This window comes from Micromesistius poutassou (genome assembly GCF_964030765.1).
Source record: "Micromesistius poutassou genome assembly, chromosome: 19".
NCBI classification, from domain to species: Eukaryota; Metazoa; Chordata; class Actinopteri; order Gadiformes; family Gadidae; genus Micromesistius; species Micromesistius poutassou.
Window position 1 is genome coordinate 12533068 of NC_140289.1, and position 22846 is coordinate 12555913.

Here is a 22846-nt window from a genome sequence, read left to right on the forward strand (position 1 = left end):
TATGGTTAGTGCACATATAGTTGACATCGAAGGAAAGTCTATTGTATAGATACTTTGCAGGTTTGCAACCACTAGCAAAAGACGCTGATGAGACGAGATGTTTTTTGGTGCCTCAAGAAAAGCTTGTATCAAATTATACTGCAGACTGCAAGGTACTGCTGGGATTTGAACCCAGGATCTCCTGTTTACTAGACAGGCACTTTAACCAACTAAGCCACAGCACCACTTTAGACAGAATCAAAATACTTTACCAAATTCTTGTAATAAAAAGTCAGTATCAATATGTTCTTATCTGTGTGATAAGACTTACAGTTATGGGCATCTTAGGCTTGATGTGGGAAAACACCTATGGTGGTCTCCCAGCAACCCCTTAAGAGGGCAGCTTACTTTTGCCACAGACAATGCATACAATTACTGTTGCAGTCATCTTCACAGAATGCTTACGCCGATGTCTAAAGACATAGCAGCCCAATGTGGGGCTCGAACCCACGACTCTGAGATTAAGAGTCTCATGCTCTACCGACTGAGCTAACCGGTCATTTTAACAATATTGACCCTGCCAATTTTCAAACAAAACTGGCCAAGACAAAGTAATCAATGAGCATTAGTCCCATCAACCCTTTAAGAGGTCGTCTTTGCTTTGCCACAGACAATGTATACAATTATGGTTGTACACATCAAGACAAAATACTTGTGCCAATGTCTAAAGACATGGAAGAGTCATGCACTGACTGAGCTAACCGGGCATGAGAAATGTATTCAATGTTGCAAAATATCACATTGACCTTGTGGAACCCTAACCTTCAAATCCAGCAATTTTCTTGCTGGTCTCCCATGGGATTTTTACCAATGTCTAAAACACATTCATGTAATGGCATAAGGTGAAAGAAAGCTGTATAGATTGCATAGATACATTGCATGACGCTTTCCCCTGCCCACCCAAGAGTGAACGCCAGATTGCTATGGTTAGTGCACATATAGTTGACATTGAAGGAAAGTCTATTGTATAGATACTTTGCAGGTTTGCAACCACTAGCAAAAGACGCTGATGAGACGAGATGTTTTTTGGTGCCTCAAGAAAAGCTTGTATCAAATTATACTGCAGACTGCAAGGTACTGCTGGGATTTGAACCCAGGATCTCCTGTTTACTAGACAGGCACTTTAACCAACTAAGCCACAGCACCACTTTAGACAGTATCAAAATACTTTACCAAATTCTTGTAATAAAAAGTCAGTATCAATATGTTCTTATCTGTGGCTGTGTGATAAGACTTACAGTTATGGGCATCTTAGGCTTGATGTGGGAAAACGCCTATGGTGGTCTCCCAGCAACCCCTTAAGAGGGCAGCTTACTTTTGCCACAGACAATGCATACAATTACGGTTGCAGTCATCTTCACAGAATGCTTACGCCGATGTCTAAAGACATAGCAGCCCAATGTGGGGCTCGAACCCACGACCCTGAGATTAAGAGTCTCATGCTCTACCGACTGAGCTAACCGGGCATTTTAACCATATTGACCCTGCCAATTTTCAAACAAAACTGGCCAAGACAAAGTAATCAATGAGCATTAGTCCCATCAACCCTTTAAGAGGTCGTCTTTGCTTTGCCACAGACAATGTATACAATTATGGTTGTACACATCAAGACAAAATACTTGTGCCAATGTCTAAAGACATGGAAGAGTCATGCACTGACTGAGCTAACCGGGCATGAGAAATGTATTCAATGTTGCAAAATATCACATTGACCTTGTGGAACCCTAACCTTCAAATCCAGCAATTTTCTTGCTGGTCTCCCATGGGATTTTTACCAATGTCTAAAACACATTCATGTAATGGCATAAGGTGAAAGAAAGCTGTATAGATTGCATAGATACATTGCATGACGCTTTCCCCTGCCCACCCAAGAGTGAACGCCAGATTGCTATGGTTAGTGCACATATAGTTGACATTGAAGGAAAGTCTATTGTATAGATACTTTGCAGGTTTGCAACCACTAGCAAAAAACGCTGATGAGACGAGATGTTTTTTGGTGCCTCAAGAAAAGCTTGTATCAATTTATACTGCAGACTGCAAGGTACTGCTGGGATTTGAACCCAGGATCTCCTGTTTACAAGACAGGCACTTTAACCAACTAAGCCACAGCACCACTTTGGACAGTATCAAAATACTTTATCAAATTCTTGTAATAAAAAGTCAGTATCAATTTGTTCTAATCTGTGGCTGTGTGATAAGACTTACAGTTATGGGCATCTTAGGCTTGATGTGGGAAAATACCTATGGTGGTCTCCCAGCAACCCCTTAAGAGGGCAGCTTACTTTTGCCACAGACAATGCATACAATTACTGTTGCAGTCATCTTCACAGAATGCTTACGCCGATGTCTAAAGACATAGCAGCCCAATGTGGGGCTCGAACCCACGACCCTGAGATTAAGAGTCTCATGCTCTACCGACTGAGCTAACCGGTCATTTTAACAATATTGACCCTGCCAATTTTCAAACAAAACTGGCCAAGACAAAGTAATCAATGAGCATTAGTCCCATCAACCCTTTAAGAGGTCGTCTTTGCTTTGCCACAGACAATGTATACAATTATGGTTGTACACATCAAGACAAAATACTTGTGCCAATGTCTAAAGACATGGAAGAGTCATGCACTGACTGAGCTAACCGGGCATGAGAAATGTATTCAATGTTGCAAAATATCACATTGACCTTGTGGAACCCTAACCTTCAAATCCAGCAATTTTCTTGCTGGTCTCCCATGGGATTTTTACCAATGTCTAAAACACATTCATGTAATGGCATAAGGTGAAAGAAAGCTGTATAGATTGCATAGATACATTGCATGACGCTTTCCCCTGCCCACCCAAGAGTGAACGCCAGATTGCTATGGTTAGTGCACATATAGTTGACATTGAAGGAAAGTCTATTGTATAGATACTTTGCAGGTTTGCAACCACTAGCAAAAGACGCTGATGAGACGAGATGTTTTTTGGTGCCTCAAGAAAAGCTTGTATCAAATTATACTGCAGACTGCAAGGTACTGCTGGGATTTGAACCCAGGATCTCCTGTTTACTAGACAGGCACTTTAACCAACTAAGCCACAGCACCACTTTAGACAGTATCAAAATACTTTACCAAATTCTTGTAATAAAAAGTCAGTATCAATATGTTCTTATCTGTGGCTGTGTGATAAGACTTACAGTTATGGGCATCTTAGGCTTGATGTGGGAAAACACCTATGGTGGTCTCCCAGCAACCCCTTAAGAGGGCAGCTTACTTTTGCCACAGACAATGCATACAATTACTGTTGCAGTCATCTTCACAGAATGCTTACGCCGATGTCTAAAGACATAGCAGCCCAATGTGGGGCTCGAACCCACGACCCTGAGATTAAGAGTCTCATGCTCTACCGACTGAGCTAACCGGTCATTTTAACAATATTGACCCTGCCAATTTTCAAACAAAACTGGCCAAGACAAAGTAATCAATGAGCATTAGTCCCATCAACCCTTTAAGAGGTCGTCTTTGCTTTGCCACAGACAATGTATACAATTATGGTTGTACACATCAAGACAAAATACTTGTGCCAATGTCTAAAGACATGGAAGAGTCATGCACTGACTGAGCTAACCGGGCATGAGAAATGTATTCAATGTTGCAAAATATCACATTGACCTTGTGGAACCCTAACCTTCAAATCCAGCAATTTTCTTGCTGGTCTCCCATGGGATTTTTACCAATGTCTAAAACACATTCATGTAATGGCATAAGGTGAAAGAAAGCTGTATAGATTGCATAGATACATTGCATGACGCTTTCCCCTGCCCACCCAAGAGTGAACGCCAGATTGCTATGGTTAGTGCACATATAGTTGACATTGAAGGAAAGTCTATTGTATAGATACTTTGCAGGTTTGCAACCACTAGCAAAAGACGCTGATGAGACGAGATGTTTTTTGGTGCCTCAAGAAAAGCTTGTATCAAATTATACTGCAGACTGCAAGGTACTGCTGGGATTTGAACCCAGGATCTCCTGTTTACTAGACAGGCACTTTAACCAACTAAGCCACAGCACCACTTTAGACAGTATCAAAATACTTTACCAAATTCTTGTAATAAAAAGTCAGTATCAATATGTTCTTATCTGTGGCTGTGTGATAAGACTTACAGTTATGGGCATCTTAGGCTTGATGTGGGAAAATACCTATGGTGGTCTCCCAGCAACCCCTTAAGAGGGCAGCTTACTTTTGCCACAGACAATGCATACAATTACTGTTGCAGTCATCTTCACAGAATGCTTACGCCGATGTCTAAAGACATAGCAGCCCAATGTGGGGCTCGAACCCACGACCCTGAGATTAAGAGTCTCATGCTCTACCGACTGAGCTAACCGGTCATTTTAACAATATTGACCCTGCCAATTTTCAAACAAAACTGGCCAAGACAAAGTAATCAATGAGCATTAGTCCCATCAACCCTTTAAGAGGTCGTCTTTGCTTTGCCACAGACAATGTATACAATTATGGTTGTACACATCAAGACAAAATACTTGTGCCAATGTCTAAAGACATGGAAGAGTCATGCACTGACTGAGCTAACCGGGCATGAGAAATGTATTCAATGTTGCAAAATATCACATTGACCTTGTGGAACCCTAACCTTCAAATCCAGCAATTTTCTTGCTGGTCTCCCATGGGATTTTTACCAATGTCTAAAACACATTCATGTAATGGCATAAGGTGAAAGAAAGCTGTATAGATTGCATAGATACATTGCATGACGCTTTCCCCTGCCCACCCAAGAGTGAACGCCAGATTGCTATGGTTAGTGCACATATAGTTGACATTGAAGGAAAGTCTATTGTATAGATACTTTGCAGGTTTGCAACCACTAGCAAAAGACGCTGATGAGACGAGATGTTTTTTGGTGCCTCAAGAAAAGCTTGTATCAAATTATACTGCAGACTGCAAGGTACTGCTGGGATTTGAACCCAGGATCTCCTGTTTACTAGACAGGCACTTTAACCAACTAAGCCACAGCACCACTTTAGACAGTATCAAAATACTTTACCAAATTCTTGTAATAAAAAGTCAGTATCAATATGTTCTTATCTGTGGCTGTGTGATAAGACTTACAGTTATGGGCATCTTAGGCTTGATGTGGGAAAACGCCTATGGTGGTCTCCCAGCAACCCCTTAAGAGGGCAGCTTACTTTTGCCACAGACAATGCATACAATTACGGTTGCAGTCATCTTCACAGAATGCTTACGCCGATGTCTAAAGACATAGCAGCCCAATGTGGGGCTCGAACCCACGACCCTGAGATTAAGAGTCTCATGCTCTACCGACTGAGCTAACCGGGCATTTTAACCATATTGACCCTGCCAATTTTCAAACAAAACTGGCCAAGACAAAGTAATCAATGAGCATTAGTCCCATCAACCCTTTAAGAGGTCGTCTTTGCTTTGCCACAGACAATGTATACAATTATGGTTGTACACATCAAGACAAAATACTTGTGCCAATGTCTAAAGACATGGAAGAGTCATGCACTGACTGAGCTAACCGGGCATGAGAAATGTATTCAATGTTGCAAAATATCACATTGACCTTGTGGAACCCTAACCTTCAAATCCAGCAATTTTCTTGCTGGTCTCCCATGGGATTTTTACCAATGTCTAAAAGACATTTATGTAATGGCATAAGGTGAAAGAAAGCTGTATAGATTGCATAGATACATTGCATGACGCTTTCCCCTGCCCACCCAAGAGTGAACGCCAGATTGCTATGGTTAGTGCACATATAGTTGACATTGAAGGAAAGTCTATTGTATAGATACTTTGCAGGTTTGCAACCACTAGCAAAAAACGCTGATGAGACGAGATGTTTTTTGGTGCCTCAAGAAAAGCTTGTATCAAATTATACTGCAGACTGCAAGGTACTGCTGGGATTTGAACCCAGGATCTCCTGTTTACTAGACAGGCACTTTAACCAACTAAGCCACAGCACCACTTTAGACAGAATCAAAATACTTTACCAAATTCTTGTAATAAAAAGTCAGTATCAATATGTTCCTATCTGTGGCTGTGTGATAAGACTTACAGTTATGGGCATCTTAGGCTTGATGTGGGAAAACACCTATGGTGGTCTCCCAGCAACCCCTTAAGAGGGCAGCTTACTTTTGCCACAGACAATGCATACAATTACGGTTGCAGTCATCTTCACAGAATGCTTACGCCGATGTCTAAAGACATAGCAGCCCAATGTGGGGCTCGAACCCACGACCCTGAGATTAAGAGTCTCATGCTCTACCGACTGAGCTAACCGGGCATATTTACCATATTGACCCTGCCAATTTTCAAACAAAACTGGCCAAGACAAAGTAATCAATGAGCATCAGTCCCATCAACCCTTTAAGAGGTCGTCTTTGCTTTGCCACAGACAATGTATACAATTATGGTTGTACACATCAAGACAAAATACTTGTGCCAATGTCTAAAGACATGGAAGAGTCATGCACTGACTGAGCTAACCGGGCATGAGAAATGTATTCAATGTTGCAAAATATCACATTGACCTTGTGGAACCCTAACCTTCAAATCCAGCAATTTTCTTGCTGGTCTCCCATGGGATTTTTACCAATGTCTAAAACACATTCATGTAATGGCATAAGGTGAAAGAAAGCTGTATAGATTGCATAGATACATTGCATGATGCTTTCCCCTGCCCACCCAAGAGTGAACGCCAGATTGCTATGGTTAGTGCACATATAGTTGACATTGAAGGAAAGTCTATTGTATAGATACTTTGCAGGTTTGCAACCACTAGCAAAAAAACACTGATGAGAAGAGATGTTTTTTGGTGCCTCAAGAAAAGCTTGTATCAAATTATACTGCAGACTGCAAGGTACTGCTGGGATTTGAACCCAGGATCTCCTGTTTACTAGACAGGCACTTTAACCAACTAAGCCACAGCACCACTTTAGACAGAATCAAGATACTTTACCAAATTCTTGTAATAAAAAGTCAGTATCAATATGTTCTTATCTGTGGCTGTGTGATAAGACTTACAGTTATGGGCATCTTAGGCTTGATGTGGGAAAACGCCTATGGTGGTCTCCCAGCAACCCCTTAAGAGGGCAGCTTACTTTTGCCACAGACAATGCATACAATTACGGTTGCAGTCATCTTCACAGAATGCTTACGCCGATGTCTAAAGACATAGCAGCCCAATGTGGGGCTCGAACCCACGACCCTGAGATTAAGAGTCTCATGCTCTACCGACTGAGCTAACCGTGCATTTTAACCATATTGACCCTGCCAATTTTCAAACAAAACTGGCCAAGACAAAGTAATCAATGAGCATTAGTCCCATCAACCCTTTAAGAGGTCGTCTTTGCTTTGCCACAGACAATGTATACAATTATGGTTGTACACATCAAGACAAAATACTTGTGCCAATGTCTAAAGACATGGAAGAGTCATGCACTGACTGAGCTAACCGGGCATGAGAAATGTATTCAATGTTGCAAAATATCACATTGACCTTGTGGAACCCTAACCTTCAAATCCAGCAATTTTCTTGCTGGTCTCCCATGGGATTTTTACCAATGTCTAAAACACATTCATGTAATGGCATAAGGTGAAAGAAAGCTGTATAGATTGCATAGATACATTGCATGACGCTTTCCCCTGCCCACCCAAGAGTGAACGCCAGATTGCTATGGTTAGTGCACATATAGTTGACATTGAAGGAAAGTCTATTGTATAGATACTTTGCAGGTTTGCAACCACTAGCAAAAAACGCTGATGAGACGAGATGTTTTTTGGTGCCTCAAGAAAAGCTTGTATCAATTTATACTGCAGACTGCAAGGTACTGCTGGGATTTGAACCCAGGATCTCCTGTTTACAAGACAGGCACTTTAACCAACTAAGCCACAGCACCACTTTGGACAGTATCAAAATACTTTATCAAATTCTTGTAATAAAAAGTCAGTATCAATTTGTTCTAATCTGTGGCTGTGTGATAAGACTTACAGTTATGGGCATCTTAGGCTTGATGTGGGAAAATACCTATGGTGGTCTCCCAGCAACCCCTTAAGAGGGCAGCTTACTTTTGCCACAGACAATGCATACAATTACTGTTGCAGTCATCTTCACAGAATGCTTACGCCGATGTCTAAAGACATAGCAGCCCAATGTGGGGCTCGAACCCACGACCCTGAGATTAAGAGTCTCATGCTCTACCGACTGAGCTAACCGGTCATTTTAACAATATTGACCCTGCCAATTTTCAAACAAAACTGGCCAAGACAAAGTAATCAATGAGCATTAGTCCCATCAACCCTTTAAGAGGTCGTCTTTGCTTTGCCACAGACAATGTATACAATTATGGTTGTACACATCAAGACAAAATACTTGTGCCAATGTCTAAAGACATGGAAGAGTCATGCACTGACTGAGCTAACCGGGCATGAGAAATGTATTCAATGTTGCAAAATATCACATTGACCTTGTGGAACCCTAACCTTCAAATCCAGCAATTTTCTTGCTGGTCTCCCATGGGATTTTTACCAATGTCTAAAACACATTCATGTAATGGCATAAGGTGAAAGAAAGCTGTATAGATTGCATAGATACATTGCATGATGCTTTCCCCTGCCCACCCAAGAGTGAACGCCAGATTGCTATGGTTAGTGCACATATAGTTGACATCGAAGGAAAGTCTATTGTATAGATACTTTGCAGGTTTGCAACCACTAGCAAAAGACGCTGATGAGACGAGATGTTTTTTGGTGCCTCAAGAAAAGCTTGTATCAAATTATACTGCAGACTGCAAGGTACTGCTGGGATTTGAACCCAGGATCTCCTGTTTACTAGACAGGCACTTTAACCAACTAAGCCACAGCACCACTTTAGACAGAATCAAAATACTTTACCAAATTCTTGTAATAAAAAGTCAGTATCAATATGTTCTTATCTGTGGCTGTGTGATAAGACTTACAGTTATGGGCATCTTAGGCTTGATGTGGGAAAACACCTATGGTGGTCTCCCAGCAACCCCTTAAGAGGGCAGCTTACTTTTGCCACAGACAATGCATACAATTACTGTTGCAGTCATCTTCACAGAATGCTTACGCCGATGTCTAAAGACATAGCAGCCCAATGTGGGGCTCGAACCCACGACCCTGAGATTAAGAGTCTCATGCTCTACCGACTGAGCTAACCGGTCATTTTAACAATATTGACCCTGCCAATTTTCAAACAAAACTGGCCAAGACAAAGTAATCAATGAGCATTAGTCCCATCAACCCTTTAAGAGGTCGTCTTTGCTTTGCCACAGACAATGTATACAATTATGGTTGTACACATCAAGACAAAATACTTGTGCCAATGTCTAAAGACATGGAAGAGTCATGCACTGACTGAGCTAACCGGGCATGAGAAATGTATTCAATGTTGCAAAATATCACATTGACCTTGTGGAACCCTAACCTTCAAATCCAGCAATTTTCTTGCTGGTCTCCCATGGGATTTTTACCAATGTCTAAAACACATTCATGTAATGGCATAAGGTGAAAGAAAGCTGTATAGATTGCATAGATACATTGCATGACGCTTTCCCCTGCCCACCCAAGAGTGAACGCCAGATTGCTATGGTTAGTGCACATATAGTTGACATTGAAGGAAAGTCTATTGTATAGATACTTTGCAGGTTTGCAACCACTAGCAAAAGACGCTGATGAGACGAGATGTTTTTTGGTGCCTCAAGAAAAGCTTGTATCAAATTATACTGCAGACTGCAAGGTACTGCTGGGATTTGAACCCAGGATCTCCTGTTTACTAGACAGGCACTTTAACCAACTAAGCCACAGCACCACTTTAGACAGTATCAAAATACTTTACCAAATTCTTGTAATAAAAAGTCAGTATCAATATGTTCTTATCTGTGGCTGTGTGATAAGACTTACAGTTATGGGCATCTTAGGCTTGATGTGGGAAAACGCCTATGGTGGTCTCCCAGCAACCCCTTAAGAGGGCAGCTTACTTTTGCCACAGACAATGCATACAATTACGGTTGCAGTCATCTTCACAGAATGCTTACGCCGATGTCTAAAGACATAGCAGCCCAATGTGGGGCTCGAACCCACGACCCTGAGATTAAGAGTCTCATGCTCTACCGACTGAGCTAACCGGGCATTTTAACCATATTGACCCTGCCAATTTTCAAACAAAACTGGCCAAGACAAAGTAATCAATGAGCATTAGTCCCATCAACCCTTTAAGAGGTCGTCTTTGCTTTGCCACAGACAATGTATACAATTATGGTTGTACACATCAAGACAAAATACTTGTGCCAATGTCTAAAGACATGGAAGAGTCATGCACTGACTGAGCTAACCGGGCATGAGAAATGTATTCAATGTTGCAAAATATCACATTGACCTTGTGGAACCCTAACCTTCAAATCCAGCAATTTTCTTGCTGGTCTCCCATGGGATTTTTACCAATGTCTAAAACACATTCATGTAATGGCATAAGGTGAAAGAAAGCTGTATAGATTGCATAGATACATTGCATGACGCTTTCCCCTGCCCACCCAAGAGTGAACGCCAGATTGCTATGGTTAGTGCACATATAGTTGACATTGAAGGAAAGTCTATTGTATAGATACTTTGCAGGTTTGCAACCACTAGCAAAAAACGCTGATGAGACGAGATGTTTTTTGGTGCCTCAAGAAAAGCTTGTATCAATTTATACTGCAGACTGCAAGGTACTGCTGGGATTTGAACCCAGGATCTCCTGTTTACAAGACAGGCACTTTAACCAACTAAGCCACAGCACCACTTTGGACAGTATCAAAATACTTTATCAAATTCTTGTAATAAAAAGTCAGTATCAATTTGTTCTAATCTGTGGCTGTGTGATAAGACTTACAGTTATGGGCATCTTAGGCTTGATGTGGGAAAATAACTATGGTGGTCTCCCAGCAACCCCTTAAGAGGGCAGCTTACTTTTGCCACAGACAATGCATACAATTACTGTTGCAGTCATCTTCACAGAATGCTTACGCGGATGTCGAAAGACATAGCAGCCCAATGTGGGGCTCGAACCCACGACCCTGAGATTAAGAGTCTCATGCTCTACCGACTGCGCTAACCGGTCATTCTAACAATATTGACCCTGCCAATTTTCAAACAAAACTGGCCAAGACAAAGTAATCAATGAGCATTAGTCCCATCAACCCTTTAAGAGGTCGTCTTTGCTTTGCCACAGACAATGTATACAATTATGGTTGTACACATCAAGACAAAATACTTGTGCCAATGTCTAAAGACATGGAAGAGTCATGCACTGACTGAGCTAACCGGGCATGAGAAATGTATTCAATGTTGCAAAATATCACATTGACCTTGTGGAACCCTAACCTTCAAATCCAGCAATTTTCTTGCTGGTCTCCCATGGGATTTTTACCAATGTCTAAAACACATTCATGTAATGGCATAAGGTGAAAGAAAGCTGTATAGATTGCATAGATACATTGCATGACGCTTTCCCCTGCCCACCCAAGAGTGAACGCCAGATTGCTATGGTTAGTGCACATATAGTTGACATTGAAGGAAAGTCTATTGTATAGATACTTTGCAGGTTTGCAACCACTAGCAAAAGACGCTGATGAGACGAGATGTTTTTTGGTGCCTCAAGAAAAGCTTGTATCAAATTATACTGCAGACTGCAAGGTACTGCTGGGATTTGAACCCAGGATCTCCTGTTTACTAGACAGGCACTTTAACCAACTAAGCCACAGCACCACTTTAGACAGTATCAAAATACTTTACCAAATTCTTGTAATAAAAAGTCAGTATCAATATGTTCTTATCTGTGGCTGTGTGATAAGACTTACAGTTATGGGCATCTTAGGCTTGATGTGGGAAAACGCCTATGGTGGTCTCCCAGCAACCCCTTAAGAGGGCAGCTTACTTTTGCCACAGACAATGCATACAATTACGGTTGCAGTCATCTTCACAGAATGCTTACGCCGATGTCTAAAGACATAGCAGCCCAATGTGGGGCTCGAACCCACGACCCTGAGATTAAGAGTCTCATGCTCTACCGACTGAGCTAACCGGGCATTTTAACCATATTGACCCTGCCAATTTTCAAACAAAACTGGCCAAGACAAAGTAATCAATGAGCATTAGTCCCATCAACCCTTTAAGAGGTCGTCTTTGCTTTGCCACAGACAATGTATACAATTATGGTTGTACACATCAAGACAAAATACTTGTGCCAATGTCTAAAGACATGGAAGAGTCATGCACTGACTGAGCTAACCGGGCATGAGAAATGTATTCAATGTTGCAAAATATCACATTGACCTTGTGGAACCCTAACCTTCAAATCCAGCAATTTTCTTGCTGGTCTCCCATGGGATTTTTACCAATGTCTAAAACACATTCATGTAATGGCATAAGGTGAAAGAAAGCTGTATAGATTGCATAGATACATTGCATGACGCTTTCCCCTGCCCACCCAAGAGTGAACGCCAGATTGCTATGGTTAGTGCACATATAGTTGACATTGAAGGAAAGTCTATTGTATAGATACTTTGCAGGTTTGCAACCACTAGCAAAAAACGCTGATGAGACGAGATGTTTTTTGGTGCCTCAAGAAAAGCTTGTATCAATTTATACTGCAGACTGCAAGGTACTGCTGGGATTTGAACCCAGGATCTCCTGTTTACAAGACAGGCACTTTAACCAACTAAGCCACAGCACCACTTTGGACAGTATCAAAATACTTTATCAAATTCTTGTAATAAAAAGTCAGTATCAATTTGTTCTAATCTGTGGCTGTGTGATAAGACTTACAGTTATGGGCATCTTAGGCTTGATGTGGGAAAATAACTATGGTGGTCTCCCAGCAACCCCTTAAGAGGGCAGCTTACTTTTGCCACAGACAATGCATACAATTACTGTTGCAGTCATCTTCACAGAATGCTTACGCGGATGTCGAAAGACATAGCAGCCCAATGTGGGGCTCGAACCCACGACCCTGAGATTAAGAGTCTCATGCTCTACCGACTGCGCTAACCGGTCATTCTAACAATATTGACCCTGCCAATTTTCAAACAAAACTGGCCAAGACAAAGTAATCAATGAGCATTAGTCCCATCAACCCTTTAAGAGGTCGTCTTTGCTTTGCCACAGACAATGTATACAATTATGGTTGTACACATCAAGACAAAATACTTGTGCCAATGTCTAAAGACATGGAAGAGTCATGCACTGACTGAGCTAACCGGGCATGAGAAATGTATTCAATGTTGCAAAATATCACATTGACCTTGTGGAACCCTAACCTTCAAATCCAGCAATTTTCTTGCTGGTCTCCCATGGGATTTTTACCAATGTCTAAAACACATTCATGTAATGGCATAAGGTGAAAGAAAGCTGTATAGATTGCATAGATACATTGCATGATGCTTTCCCCTGCCCACCCAAGAGTGAACGCCAGATTGCTATGGTTAGTGCACATATAGTTGACATCGAAGGAAAGTCTATTGTATAGATACTTTGCAGGTTTGCAACCACTAGCAAAAGACGCTGATGAGACGAGATGTTTTTTGGTGCCTCAAGAAAAGCTTGTATCAAATTATACTGCAGACTGCAAGGTACTGCTGGGATTTGAACCCAGGATCTCCTGTTTACTAGACAGGCACTTTAACCAACTAAGCCACAGCACCACTTTAGACAGAATCAAAATACTTTACCAAATTCTTGTAATAAAAAGTCAGTATCAATATGTTCTTATCTGTGGCTGTGTGATAAGACTTACAGTTATGGGCATCTTAGGCTTGATGTGGGAAAACACCTATGGTGGTCTCCCAGCAACCCCTTAAGAGGGCAGCTTACTTTTGCCACAGACAATGCATACAATTACTGTTGCAGTCATCTTCACAGAATGCTTACGCCGATGTCTAAAGACATAGCAGCCCAATGTGGGGCTCGAACCCACGACCCTGAGATTAAGAGTCTCATGCTCTACCGACTGAGCTAACCGGTCATTTTAACAATATTGACCCTGCCAATTTTCAAACAAAACTGGCCAAGACAAAGTAATCAATGAGCATTAGTCCCATCAACCCTTTAAGAGGTCGTCTTTGCTTTGCCACAGACAATGTATACAATTATGGTTGTACACATCAAGACAAAATACTTGTGCCCATGTCTAAAGACATGGAAGAGTCATGCACTGACTGAGCTAACCGGGCATGAGAAATGTATTCAATGTTGCAAAATATCACATTGACCTTGTGGAACCCTAACCTTCAAATCCAGCAATTTTCTTGCTGGTCTCCCATGGGATTTTTACCAATGTCTAAAACACATTCATGTAATGGCATAAGGTGAAAGAAAGCTGTATAGATTGCATAGATACATTGCATGACGCTTTCCCCTGCCCACCCAAGAGTGAACGCCAGATTGCTATGGTTAGTGCACATATAGTTGACATTGAAGGAAAGTCTATTGTATAGATACTTTGCAGGTTTGCAACCACTAGCAAAAGACGCTGATGAGACGAGATGTTTTTTGGTGCCTCAAGAAAAGCTTGTATCAAATTATACTGCAGACTGCAAGGTACTGCTGGGATTTGAACCCAGGATCTCCTGTTTACTAGACAGGCACTTTAACCAACTAAGCCACAGCACCACTTTAGACAGTATTAAAATACTTTACCAAATTCTTGTAATAAAAAGTCAGTATCAATATGTTCTTATCTGTGGCTGTGTGATAAGACTTACAGTTATGGGCATCTTAGGCTTGATGTGGGAAAACACCTATGGTGGTCTCCCAGCAACCCCTTAAGAGGGCAGCTTACTTTTGCCACAGACAATGCATACAATTACGGTTGCAGTCATCTTCACAGAATGCTTACGCCGATGTCTAAAGACATAGCAGCCCAATGTGGGGCTCGAACCCACGACCCTGAGATTAAGAGTCTCATGCTCTACCGACTGAGCTAACCGGGCATATTTACCATATTGACCCTGCCAATTTTCAAACAAAACTGGCCAAGACAAAGTAATCAATGAGCATCAGTCCCATCAACCCTTTAAGAGGTCGTCTTTGCTTTGCCACAGACAATGTATACAATTATGGTTGTACACATCAAGACAAAATACTTGTGCCAATGTCTAAAGACATGGAAGAGTCATGCACTGACTGAGCTAACCGGGCATGAGAAATGTATTCAATGTTGCAAAATATCACATTGACCTTGTGGAACCCTAACCTTCAAATCCAGCAATTTTCTTGCTGGTCTCCCATGGGATTTTTACCAATGTCTAAAACACATTCATGTAATGGCATAAGGTGAAAGAAAGCTGTATAGATTGCATAGATACATTGCATGATGCTTTCCCCTGCCCACCCAAGAGTGAACGCCAGATTGCTATGGTTAGTGCACATATAGTTGACATCGAAGGAAAGTCTATTGTATAGATACTTTGCAGGTTTGCAACCACTAGCAAAAGACGCTGATGAGACGAGATGTTTTTTGGTGCCTCAAGAAAAGCTTGTATCAAATTATACTGCAGACTGCAAGGTACTGCTGGGATTTGAACCCAGGATCTCCTGTTTACTAGACAGGCACTTTAACCAACTAAGCCACAGCACCACTTTAGACAGAATCAAAATACTTTACCAAATTCTTGTAATAAAAAGTCAGTATCAATATGTTCTTATCTGTGGCTGTGTGATAAGACTTACAGTTATGGGCATCTTAGGCTTGATGTGGGAAAACACCTATGGTGGTCTCCCAGCAACCCCTTAAGAGGGCAGCTTACTTTTGCCACAGACAATGCATACAATTACGGTTGCAGTCATCTTCACAGAATGCTTACGCCGATGTCTAAAGACATAGCAGCCCAATGTGGGGCTCGAACCCACGACCCTGAGATTAAGAGTCTCATGCTCTACCGACTGAGCTAACCGGGCATTTTAACAATATTGACCCTGCCAATTTTCAAACAAAACTGGCCAAGACAAAGTAATCAATGAGCATTAGTCCCATCAACCCTTTAAGAGGTCGTCTTTGCTTTGCCACAGACAATGTATACAATTATGGTTGTACACATCAAGACAAAATACTTGTGCCAATGTCTAAAGACATGGAAGAGTCATGCACTGACTGAGCTAACCGGGCATGAGAAATGTATTCAATGTTGCAAAATATCACATTGACCTTGTGGAACCCTAACCTTCAAATCCAGCAATTTTCTTGCTGGTCTCCCATGGGATTTTTACCAATGTCTAAAAGACATTTATGTAATGGCATAAGGTGAAAGAAAGCTGTATAGATTGCATAGATACATTGCATGACGCTTTCCCCTGCCCACCCAAGAGTGAACGCCAGATTGCTATGGTTAGTGCACATATAGTTGACATTGAAGGAAAGTCTATTGTATAGATACTTTGCAGGTTTGCCACCACTAGCAAAAAAACGCTGATGAGACGAGATGTTTTTTGGTGCCTCAAGAAATGCTTGTATCAAATTATACTGCAGACTGCAAGGTACTGCTGGGATTTGAACCCAGGATCTCCTGTTTACTAGACAGGCACTTTAACCAACTAATCCACAGCACCACTATAGACAGAATCAAAATACTTTACCAAATTCTTGTAATAAAAAGTCAGTATCAATATGTTCTTATCTGTGGCTGTGTGATAAGACTTACAGTTATGGGCATCTTAGGCTTGATGTGGGAAAACACCTATGGTGGTCTCCCAGCAACCCCTTAAGAGGGCAGCTTACTTTTGCCACAGACAATGCATACAATTACGGTTGCAGTCATCTTCACAGAATGCTTACGCCGATGTCTAATGACATAGCAGCCCAATGTGGGGCTCGAACCCACGACCCTGAGATTAAGAGTCTCATGCTCTACCGACTGAGCTAACCAGGCATATATACCTTATTGACCCTGCCAATTTTCAAACAAAACTGGCCAAGACAAAGTAATCAATGAGCATCAGTCCCATCAACCCTTTAAGAGGTCGTCTTTGCTTTGCCACAGACAATGTATACAATTATGGTTGTACACATCAAGACAAAATACTTGTGCCAATGTCTAAAGACATGGAAGAGTCATGCACTGACTGAGCTAACCGGGCATGAGAAATGTATTCAATGTTGCAAAATATCACATTGACCTTGTGGAACCCTAACCTTCAAATCCAGCAATTTTCTTGCTGGTCTCCCATGGGATTTTTACCAATGTCTAAAACACATTCATGTAATGGCATAAGGTGAAAGAAAGCTGTATAGATTGCATAGATACATTGCATGATGCTTTCCCCTGCCCACCCAAGAGTGAACGCCAGATTGCTATGGTTAGTGCACATATAGTTGACATCGAAGGAAAGTCTATTGTATAGATACTTTGCAGGTTTGCAACCACTAGCAAAAGACGCTGATGAGACGAGATGTTTTTTGGTGCCTCAAGAAAAGCTTGTATCAAATTATACTGCAGACTGCAAGGTACTGCTGGGATTTGAACCCAGGATCTCCTCTTTACTAGACAGGCACTTTAACCAACTAAGCCACAGCACCACTTTAGACAGAATCAAAATACTTTACCAAATTCTTGTAATAAAAAGTCAGTATCAATATGTTCTTATCTGTGGCTGTGTGATAAGACTTACAGTTATGGGCATCTTAGGCTTGATGTGGGAAAACACCTATGGTGGTCTCCCAGCAACCCCTTAAGAGGGCAGCTTACTTTTGCCACAGACAATGCATACAATTACGGTTGCAGTCATCTTCACAGAATGCTTACGCCGATGTCTAAAGACATAGCAGCCCAATGTGGGGCTCGAACCCACGACCCTGAGATTAAGAGTCTCATGCTCTACCGACTGAGCTAACCGGGCATTTTAACAATATTGACCCTGCCAATTTTCAAACAAAACTGGCCAAGACAAAGTAATCAATGAGCATTAGTCCCATCAACCCTTTAAGAGGTCGTCTTTGCTTTGCCACAGACAATGTATACAATTATGGTTGTACACATCAAGACAAAATACTTGTGCCAATGTCTAAAGACATGGAAGAGTCATGCACTGACTGAGCTAACCGGGCATGAGAAATGTATTCAATGTTGCAAAATATCACATTGACCTTGTGGAACCCTAACCTTCAAATCCAGCAATTTTCTTGCTGGTCTCCCATGGGATTTTTACCAATGTCTAAAAGACATTTATGTAATGGCATAAGGTGAAAGAAAGCTGTATAGATTGCATAGATACATTGCATGACGCTTTCCCCTGCCCACCCAAGAGTGAACGCCAGATTGCTATGGTTAGTGCACATATAGTTGACATTGAAGGAAAGTCTATTGTATAGATACTTTGCAGGTTTGCCACCACTAGCAAAAAAACGCTGATGAGACGAGATGTTTTTTGGTGCCTCAAGAAATGCTTGTATCAAATTATACTGCAGACTGCAAGGTACTGCTGGGATTTGAACCCAGGATCTCCTGTTTACTAGACAGGCACTTTAACCAACTAATCCACAGCACCACTATAGACAGAATCAAAATACTTTACCAAATTCTTGTAATAAAAAGTCAGTATCAATATGTTCTTATCTGTGGCTGTGTGATAAGACTTACAGTTATGGGCATCTTAGGCTTGATGTGGGAAAACACCTATGGTGGTCTCCCAGCAACCCCTTAAGAGGGCAGCTTACTTTTGCCACAGACAATGCATACAATTACGGTTGCAGTCATCTTCACAGAATGCTTACGCCGATGTCTAAAGACATAGCAGCCCAATGTGGGGCTCGAACCCACGACCCTGAGATTAAGAGTCTCATGCTCTACCGACTGAGCTAACCAGGCATATATACCTTATTGACCCTGCCAATTTTCAAACAAAACTGGCCAAGACAAAGTAATCAATGAGCATCAGTCCCATCAACCCTTTAAGAGGTCGTCTTTGCTTTGCCACAGACAATGTATACAATTATGGTTGTACACATCAAGACAAAATACTTGTGCCAATGTCTAAAGACATGGAAGAGTCATGCACTGACTGAGCTAACCGGGCATGAGAAATGTATTCAATGTTGCAAAATATCACATTGACCTTGTGGAACCCTAACCTTCAAATCCAGCAATTTTCTTGCTGGTCTCCCATGGGATTTTTACCAATGTCTAAAACACATTCATGTAATGGCATAAGGTGAAAGAAAGCTGTATAGATTGCATAGATACATTGCATGATGCTTTCCCCTGCCCACCCAAGAGTGAACGCCAGATTGCTATGGTTAGTGCACATATAGTTGACATCGAAGGAAAGTCTATTGTATAGATACTTTGCAGGTTTGCAACCACTAGCAAAAGACGCTGATGAGACGAGATGTTTTTTGGTGCCTCAAGAAAAGCTTGTATCAAATTATACTGCAGACTGCAAGGTACTGCTGGGATTTGAACCCAGGATCTCCTCTTTACTAGACAGGCACTTTAACCAACTAAGCCACAGCACCACTTTAGACAGAATCAAAATACTTTACCAAATTCTTGTAATAAAAAGTCAGTATCAATATGTTCTTATCTGTGGCTGTGTGATAAGACTTACAGTTATGGGCATCTTAGGCTTGATGTGGGAAAACACCTATGGTGGTCTCCCAGCAACCCCTTAAGAGGGCAGCTTACTTTTGCCACAGACAATGCATACAATTACGGTTGCAGTCATCTTCACAGAATGCTTACGCCGATGTCTAAAGACATAGCAGCCCAATGTGGGGCTCGAACCCACGACCCTGAGATTAAGAGTCTCATGCTCTACCGACTGAGCTAACCGAGCATTTTAACAATATTGACCCTGCCAATTTTCAAACAAAACTGGCCAAGACAAAGTAATCAATGAGCATTAGTCCCATCAACCCTTTAAGAGGTCGTCTTTGCTTTGCCACAGACAATGTATACAATTATGGTTGTACACATCAAGACAAATTACTTGTGCCAATGTCTAAAGACATGGAAGAGTCATGCACTGACTGAGCTAACCGGGCATGAGAAATGTATTCAATGTTGCAAAATATCACATTGACCTTGTGGAACCCTAACCTTCAAATCCAGCAATTTTCTTGCTGGTCTCCCATGGGATTTTTACCAATGTCTAAAAGACATTTATGTAATGGCATAAGGTGAAAGAAAGCTGTATAGATTGCATAGATACATTGCATGACGCTTTCCCCTGCCCACCCAAGAGTGAACGCCAGATTGCTATGGTTAGTGCACATATAGTTGACATTGAAGGAAAGTCTATTGTATAGATACTTTGCAGGTTTGCAACCACTAGCAAAAAACGCTGATGAGACGAGATGTTTTTTGGTGCCTCAAGAAAAGCTTGTATCAAATTATACTGCAGACTGCAAGGTACTGCTGGGATTTGAACCCAGGATCTCCTGTTTACTAGACAGGCACTTTAACCAACTAAGCCACAGCACCACTTTAGACAGAATCAAAATACTTTACCAAATTCTTGTAATAAAAAGTCAGTATCAATATGTTCCTATCTGTGGCTGTGTGATAAGACTTACAGTTATGGGCATCTTAGGCTTGATGTGGGAAAACACCTATGGTGGTCTCCCAGCAACCCCTTAAGAGGGCAGCTTACTTTTGCCACAGACAATGCATACAATTACGGTTGCAGTCATCTTCACAGAATGCTTACGCCGATGTCTAAAGACATAGCAGCCCAATGTGGGGCTCGAACCCACGACCCTGAGATTAAGAGTCTCATGCTCTACCGACTGAGCTAACCGGGCATATTTACCATATTGACCCTGCCAATTTTCAAACAAAACTGGCCAAGACAAAGTAATCAATGAGCATCAGTCCCATCAACCCTTTAAGAGGTCGTCTTTGCTTTGCCACAGACAATGTATACAATTATGGTTGTACACATCAAGACAAAATACTTGTGCCAATGTCTAAAGACATGGAAGAGTCATGCACTGACTGAGCTAACCGGGCATGAGAAATGTATTCAATGTTGCAAAATATCACATTGACCTTGTGGAACCCTAACCTTCAAATCCAGCAATTTTCTTGCTGGTCTCCCATGGGATTTTTACCAATGTCTAAAACACATTCATGTAATGGCATAAGGTGAAAGAAAGCTGTATAGATTGCATAGATACATTGCATGATGCTTTCCCCTGCCCACCCAAGAGTGAACGCCAGATTGCTATGGTTAGTGCACATATAGTTGACATCGAAGGAAAGTCTATTGTATAGATACTTTGCAGGTTTGCAACCACTAGCAAAAGACGCTGATGAGACGAGATGTTTTTTGGTGCCTCAAGAAAAGCTTGTATCAAATTATACTGCAGACTGCAAGGTACTGCTGGGATTTGAACCCAGGATCTCCTCTTTACTAGACAGGCACTTTAACCAACTAAGCCACAGCACCACTTTAGACAGAATCAAAATACTTTACCAAATTCTTGTAATAAAAAGTCAGTATCAATATGTTCTTATCTGTGGCTGTGTGATAAGACTTACAGTTATGGGCATCTTAGGCTTGATGTGGGAAAACACCTATGGTGGTCTCCCAGCAACCCCTTAAGAGGGCAGCTTACTTTTGCCACAGACAATGCATACAATTACGGTTGCAGTCATCTTCACAGAATGCTTACGCCGATGTCTAAAGACATAGCAGCCCAATGTGGGGCTCGAACCCACGACCCTGAGATTAAGAGTCTCATGCTCTACCGACTGAGCTAACCGGGCATTTTAACAATATTGACCCTGCCAATTTTCAAACAAAACTGGCCAAGACAAAGTAATCAATGAGCATTAGTCCCATCAACCCTTTAAGAGGTCGTCTTTGCTTTGCCACAGACAATGTATACAATTATGGTTGTACACATCAAGACAAAATACTTGTGCCAATGTCTAAAGACATGGAAGAGTCATGCACTGACTGAGCTAACCGGGCATGAGAAATGTATTCAATGTTGCAAAATATCACATTGACCTTGTGGAACCCTAACCTTCAAATCCAGCAATTTTCTTGCTGGTCTCCCATGGGATTTTTACCAATGTCTAAAAGACATTTATGTAATGGCATAAGGTGAAAGAAAGCTGTATAGATTGCATAGATACATTGCATGACGCTTTCCCCTGCCCACCCAAGAGTGAACGCCAGATTGCTATGGTTAGTGCACATATAGTTGACATTGAAGGAAAGTCTATTGTATAGATACTTTGCAGGTTTGCCACCACTAGCAAAAAAACGCTGATGAGACGAGATGTTTTTTGGTGCCTCAAGAAATGCTTGTATCAAATTATACTGCAGACTGCAAGGTACTGCTGGGATTTGAACCCAGGATCTCCTGTTTACTAGACAGGCACTTTAACCAACTAAGCCACAGCACCACTTTAGACAGAATCAAAATACTTTACCAAATTCTTGTAATAAAAAGTCAGTATCAATATGTTCTTATCTGTGGCTGTGTGATAAGACTTACAGTTATGGGCATCTTAGGCTTGATGTGGGAAAACACCTATGGTGGTCTCCCAGCAACCCCTTAAGAGGGCAGCTTACTTTTGCCACAGACAATGCATACAATTACGGTTGCAGTCATCTTCACAGAATGCTTACGCCGATGTCTAAAGACATAGCAGCCCAATGTGGGGCTCGAACCCACGACCCTGAGATTAAGAGTCTCATGCTCTACCGACTGAGCTAACCAGGCATATATACCTTATTGACCCTGCCAATTTTCAAACAAAACTGGCCAAGACAAAGTAATCAATGA

The 22846-nt window shown here is 41.6% G+C and overlaps 38 non-coding genes across 38 annotated transcripts; all 38 read right to left on the reverse strand.

The window, feature by feature from the left end:
* Positions 1-150: 150 nt before the first annotated feature.
* AC3HAE_034481 (transfer RNA threonine (anticodon AGU)) lies at positions 151-224 on the reverse strand. Its single transcript has one exon. It is a non-coding gene; the product is annotated as a tRNA-Thr (tRNA).
* An 887-nt stretch (positions 225-1111) lies between these two features.
* Positions 1112-1185, reverse strand: AC3HAE_034482 (transfer RNA threonine (anticodon AGU)). The gene has a single exon. It is a non-coding gene; the product is annotated as a tRNA-Thr (tRNA).
* A 247-nt stretch (positions 1186-1432) lies between these two features.
* On the reverse strand, positions 1433-1505 carry AC3HAE_034484 (transfer RNA lysine (anticodon CUU)). Its single transcript has one exon. It is a non-coding gene; the product is annotated as a tRNA-Lys (tRNA).
* Positions 1506-2078: 573 nt separating this feature from the next.
* Positions 2079-2152, reverse strand: AC3HAE_034485 (transfer RNA threonine (anticodon UGU)). Its single transcript has one exon. It is a non-coding gene; the product is annotated as a tRNA-Thr (tRNA).
* An 893-nt stretch (positions 2153-3045) lies between these two features.
* Positions 3046-3119, reverse strand: AC3HAE_034486 (transfer RNA threonine (anticodon AGU)). The gene has a single exon. It is a non-coding gene; the product is annotated as a tRNA-Thr (tRNA).
* An 893-nt stretch (positions 3120-4012) lies between these two features.
* On the reverse strand, positions 4013-4086 carry AC3HAE_034487 (transfer RNA threonine (anticodon AGU)). Its single transcript has one exon. It is a non-coding gene; the product is annotated as a tRNA-Thr (tRNA).
* Positions 4087-4979: 893 nt separating this feature from the next.
* Positions 4980-5053, reverse strand: AC3HAE_034488 (transfer RNA threonine (anticodon AGU)). Its single transcript has one exon. It is a non-coding gene; the product is annotated as a tRNA-Thr (tRNA).
* Positions 5054-5300: 247 nt separating this feature from the next.
* AC3HAE_034489 (transfer RNA lysine (anticodon CUU)) lies at positions 5301-5373 on the reverse strand. Its single transcript has one exon. It is a non-coding gene; the product is annotated as a tRNA-Lys (tRNA).
* Positions 5374-5946: 573 nt separating this feature from the next.
* Positions 5947-6020, reverse strand: AC3HAE_034491 (transfer RNA threonine (anticodon AGU)). Its single transcript has one exon. It is a non-coding gene; the product is annotated as a tRNA-Thr (tRNA).
* Positions 6021-6267: 247 nt separating this feature from the next.
* AC3HAE_034492 (transfer RNA lysine (anticodon CUU)) lies at positions 6268-6340 on the reverse strand. Its single transcript has one exon. It is a non-coding gene; the product is annotated as a tRNA-Lys (tRNA).
* A 574-nt stretch (positions 6341-6914) lies between these two features.
* AC3HAE_034493 (transfer RNA threonine (anticodon AGU)) lies at positions 6915-6988 on the reverse strand. Its single transcript has one exon. It is a non-coding gene; the product is annotated as a tRNA-Thr (tRNA).
* Positions 6989-7881: 893 nt separating this feature from the next.
* On the reverse strand, positions 7882-7955 carry AC3HAE_034495 (transfer RNA threonine (anticodon UGU)). Its single transcript has one exon. It is a non-coding gene; the product is annotated as a tRNA-Thr (tRNA).
* Positions 7956-8848: 893 nt separating this feature from the next.
* Positions 8849-8922, reverse strand: AC3HAE_034496 (transfer RNA threonine (anticodon AGU)). The gene has a single exon. It is a non-coding gene; the product is annotated as a tRNA-Thr (tRNA).
* Positions 8923-9815: 893 nt separating this feature from the next.
* AC3HAE_034497 (transfer RNA threonine (anticodon AGU)) lies at positions 9816-9889 on the reverse strand. The gene has a single exon. It is a non-coding gene; the product is annotated as a tRNA-Thr (tRNA).
* Positions 9890-10136: 247 nt separating this feature from the next.
* Positions 10137-10209, reverse strand: AC3HAE_034498 (transfer RNA lysine (anticodon CUU)). Its single transcript has one exon. It is a non-coding gene; the product is annotated as a tRNA-Lys (tRNA).
* A 573-nt stretch (positions 10210-10782) lies between these two features.
* AC3HAE_034499 (transfer RNA threonine (anticodon UGU)) lies at positions 10783-10856 on the reverse strand. Its single transcript has one exon. It is a non-coding gene; the product is annotated as a tRNA-Thr (tRNA).
* Positions 10857-11749: 893 nt separating this feature from the next.
* AC3HAE_034500 (transfer RNA threonine (anticodon AGU)) lies at positions 11750-11823 on the reverse strand. Its single transcript has one exon. It is a non-coding gene; the product is annotated as a tRNA-Thr (tRNA).
* Positions 11824-12070: 247 nt separating this feature from the next.
* AC3HAE_034501 (transfer RNA lysine (anticodon CUU)) lies at positions 12071-12143 on the reverse strand. Its single transcript has one exon. It is a non-coding gene; the product is annotated as a tRNA-Lys (tRNA).
* A 573-nt stretch (positions 12144-12716) lies between these two features.
* AC3HAE_034503 (transfer RNA threonine (anticodon UGU)) lies at positions 12717-12790 on the reverse strand. Its single transcript has one exon. It is a non-coding gene; the product is annotated as a tRNA-Thr (tRNA).
* An 893-nt stretch (positions 12791-13683) lies between these two features.
* On the reverse strand, positions 13684-13757 carry AC3HAE_034504 (transfer RNA threonine (anticodon AGU)). The gene has a single exon. It is a non-coding gene; the product is annotated as a tRNA-Thr (tRNA).
* An 893-nt stretch (positions 13758-14650) lies between these two features.
* AC3HAE_034506 (transfer RNA threonine (anticodon AGU)) lies at positions 14651-14724 on the reverse strand. Its single transcript has one exon. It is a non-coding gene; the product is annotated as a tRNA-Thr (tRNA).
* A 247-nt stretch (positions 14725-14971) lies between these two features.
* Positions 14972-15044, reverse strand: AC3HAE_034507 (transfer RNA lysine (anticodon CUU)). Its single transcript has one exon. It is a non-coding gene; the product is annotated as a tRNA-Lys (tRNA).
* A 573-nt stretch (positions 15045-15617) lies between these two features.
* AC3HAE_034508 (transfer RNA threonine (anticodon AGU)) lies at positions 15618-15691 on the reverse strand. Its single transcript has one exon. It is a non-coding gene; the product is annotated as a tRNA-Thr (tRNA).
* Positions 15692-15938: 247 nt separating this feature from the next.
* AC3HAE_034509 (transfer RNA lysine (anticodon CUU)) lies at positions 15939-16011 on the reverse strand. The gene has a single exon. It is a non-coding gene; the product is annotated as a tRNA-Lys (tRNA).
* A 574-nt stretch (positions 16012-16585) lies between these two features.
* On the reverse strand, positions 16586-16659 carry AC3HAE_034510 (transfer RNA threonine (anticodon AGU)). The gene has a single exon. It is a non-coding gene; the product is annotated as a tRNA-Thr (tRNA).
* Positions 16660-16906: 247 nt separating this feature from the next.
* Positions 16907-16979, reverse strand: AC3HAE_034511 (transfer RNA lysine (anticodon CUU)). Its single transcript has one exon. It is a non-coding gene; the product is annotated as a tRNA-Lys (tRNA).
* A 573-nt stretch (positions 16980-17552) lies between these two features.
* AC3HAE_034512 (transfer RNA threonine (anticodon AGU)) lies at positions 17553-17626 on the reverse strand. Its single transcript has one exon. It is a non-coding gene; the product is annotated as a tRNA-Thr (tRNA).
* Positions 17627-17873: 247 nt separating this feature from the next.
* AC3HAE_034513 (transfer RNA lysine (anticodon CUU)) lies at positions 17874-17946 on the reverse strand. The gene has a single exon. It is a non-coding gene; the product is annotated as a tRNA-Lys (tRNA).
* Positions 17947-18520: 574 nt separating this feature from the next.
* AC3HAE_034515 (transfer RNA threonine (anticodon AGU)) lies at positions 18521-18594 on the reverse strand. The gene has a single exon. It is a non-coding gene; the product is annotated as a tRNA-Thr (tRNA).
* Positions 18595-18841: 247 nt separating this feature from the next.
* On the reverse strand, positions 18842-18914 carry AC3HAE_034517 (transfer RNA lysine (anticodon CUU)). The gene has a single exon. It is a non-coding gene; the product is annotated as a tRNA-Lys (tRNA).
* A 573-nt stretch (positions 18915-19487) lies between these two features.
* AC3HAE_034518 (transfer RNA threonine (anticodon AGU)) lies at positions 19488-19561 on the reverse strand. The gene has a single exon. It is a non-coding gene; the product is annotated as a tRNA-Thr (tRNA).
* Positions 19562-19808: 247 nt separating this feature from the next.
* On the reverse strand, positions 19809-19881 carry AC3HAE_034519 (transfer RNA lysine (anticodon CUU)). The gene has a single exon. It is a non-coding gene; the product is annotated as a tRNA-Lys (tRNA).
* A 573-nt stretch (positions 19882-20454) lies between these two features.
* On the reverse strand, positions 20455-20528 carry AC3HAE_034520 (transfer RNA threonine (anticodon AGU)). Its single transcript has one exon. It is a non-coding gene; the product is annotated as a tRNA-Thr (tRNA).
* A 247-nt stretch (positions 20529-20775) lies between these two features.
* AC3HAE_034521 (transfer RNA lysine (anticodon CUU)) lies at positions 20776-20848 on the reverse strand. Its single transcript has one exon. It is a non-coding gene; the product is annotated as a tRNA-Lys (tRNA).
* Positions 20849-21421: 573 nt separating this feature from the next.
* On the reverse strand, positions 21422-21495 carry AC3HAE_034522 (transfer RNA threonine (anticodon AGU)). Its single transcript has one exon. It is a non-coding gene; the product is annotated as a tRNA-Thr (tRNA).
* Positions 21496-21742: 247 nt separating this feature from the next.
* Positions 21743-21815, reverse strand: AC3HAE_034523 (transfer RNA lysine (anticodon CUU)). Its single transcript has one exon. It is a non-coding gene; the product is annotated as a tRNA-Lys (tRNA).
* Positions 21816-22389: 574 nt separating this feature from the next.
* Positions 22390-22463, reverse strand: AC3HAE_034524 (transfer RNA threonine (anticodon AGU)). Its single transcript has one exon. It is a non-coding gene; the product is annotated as a tRNA-Thr (tRNA).
* A 247-nt stretch (positions 22464-22710) lies between these two features.
* Positions 22711-22783, reverse strand: AC3HAE_034525 (transfer RNA lysine (anticodon CUU)). The gene has a single exon. It is a non-coding gene; the product is annotated as a tRNA-Lys (tRNA).
* Between the last annotated feature and the right edge of the window lie 63 nt (positions 22784-22846).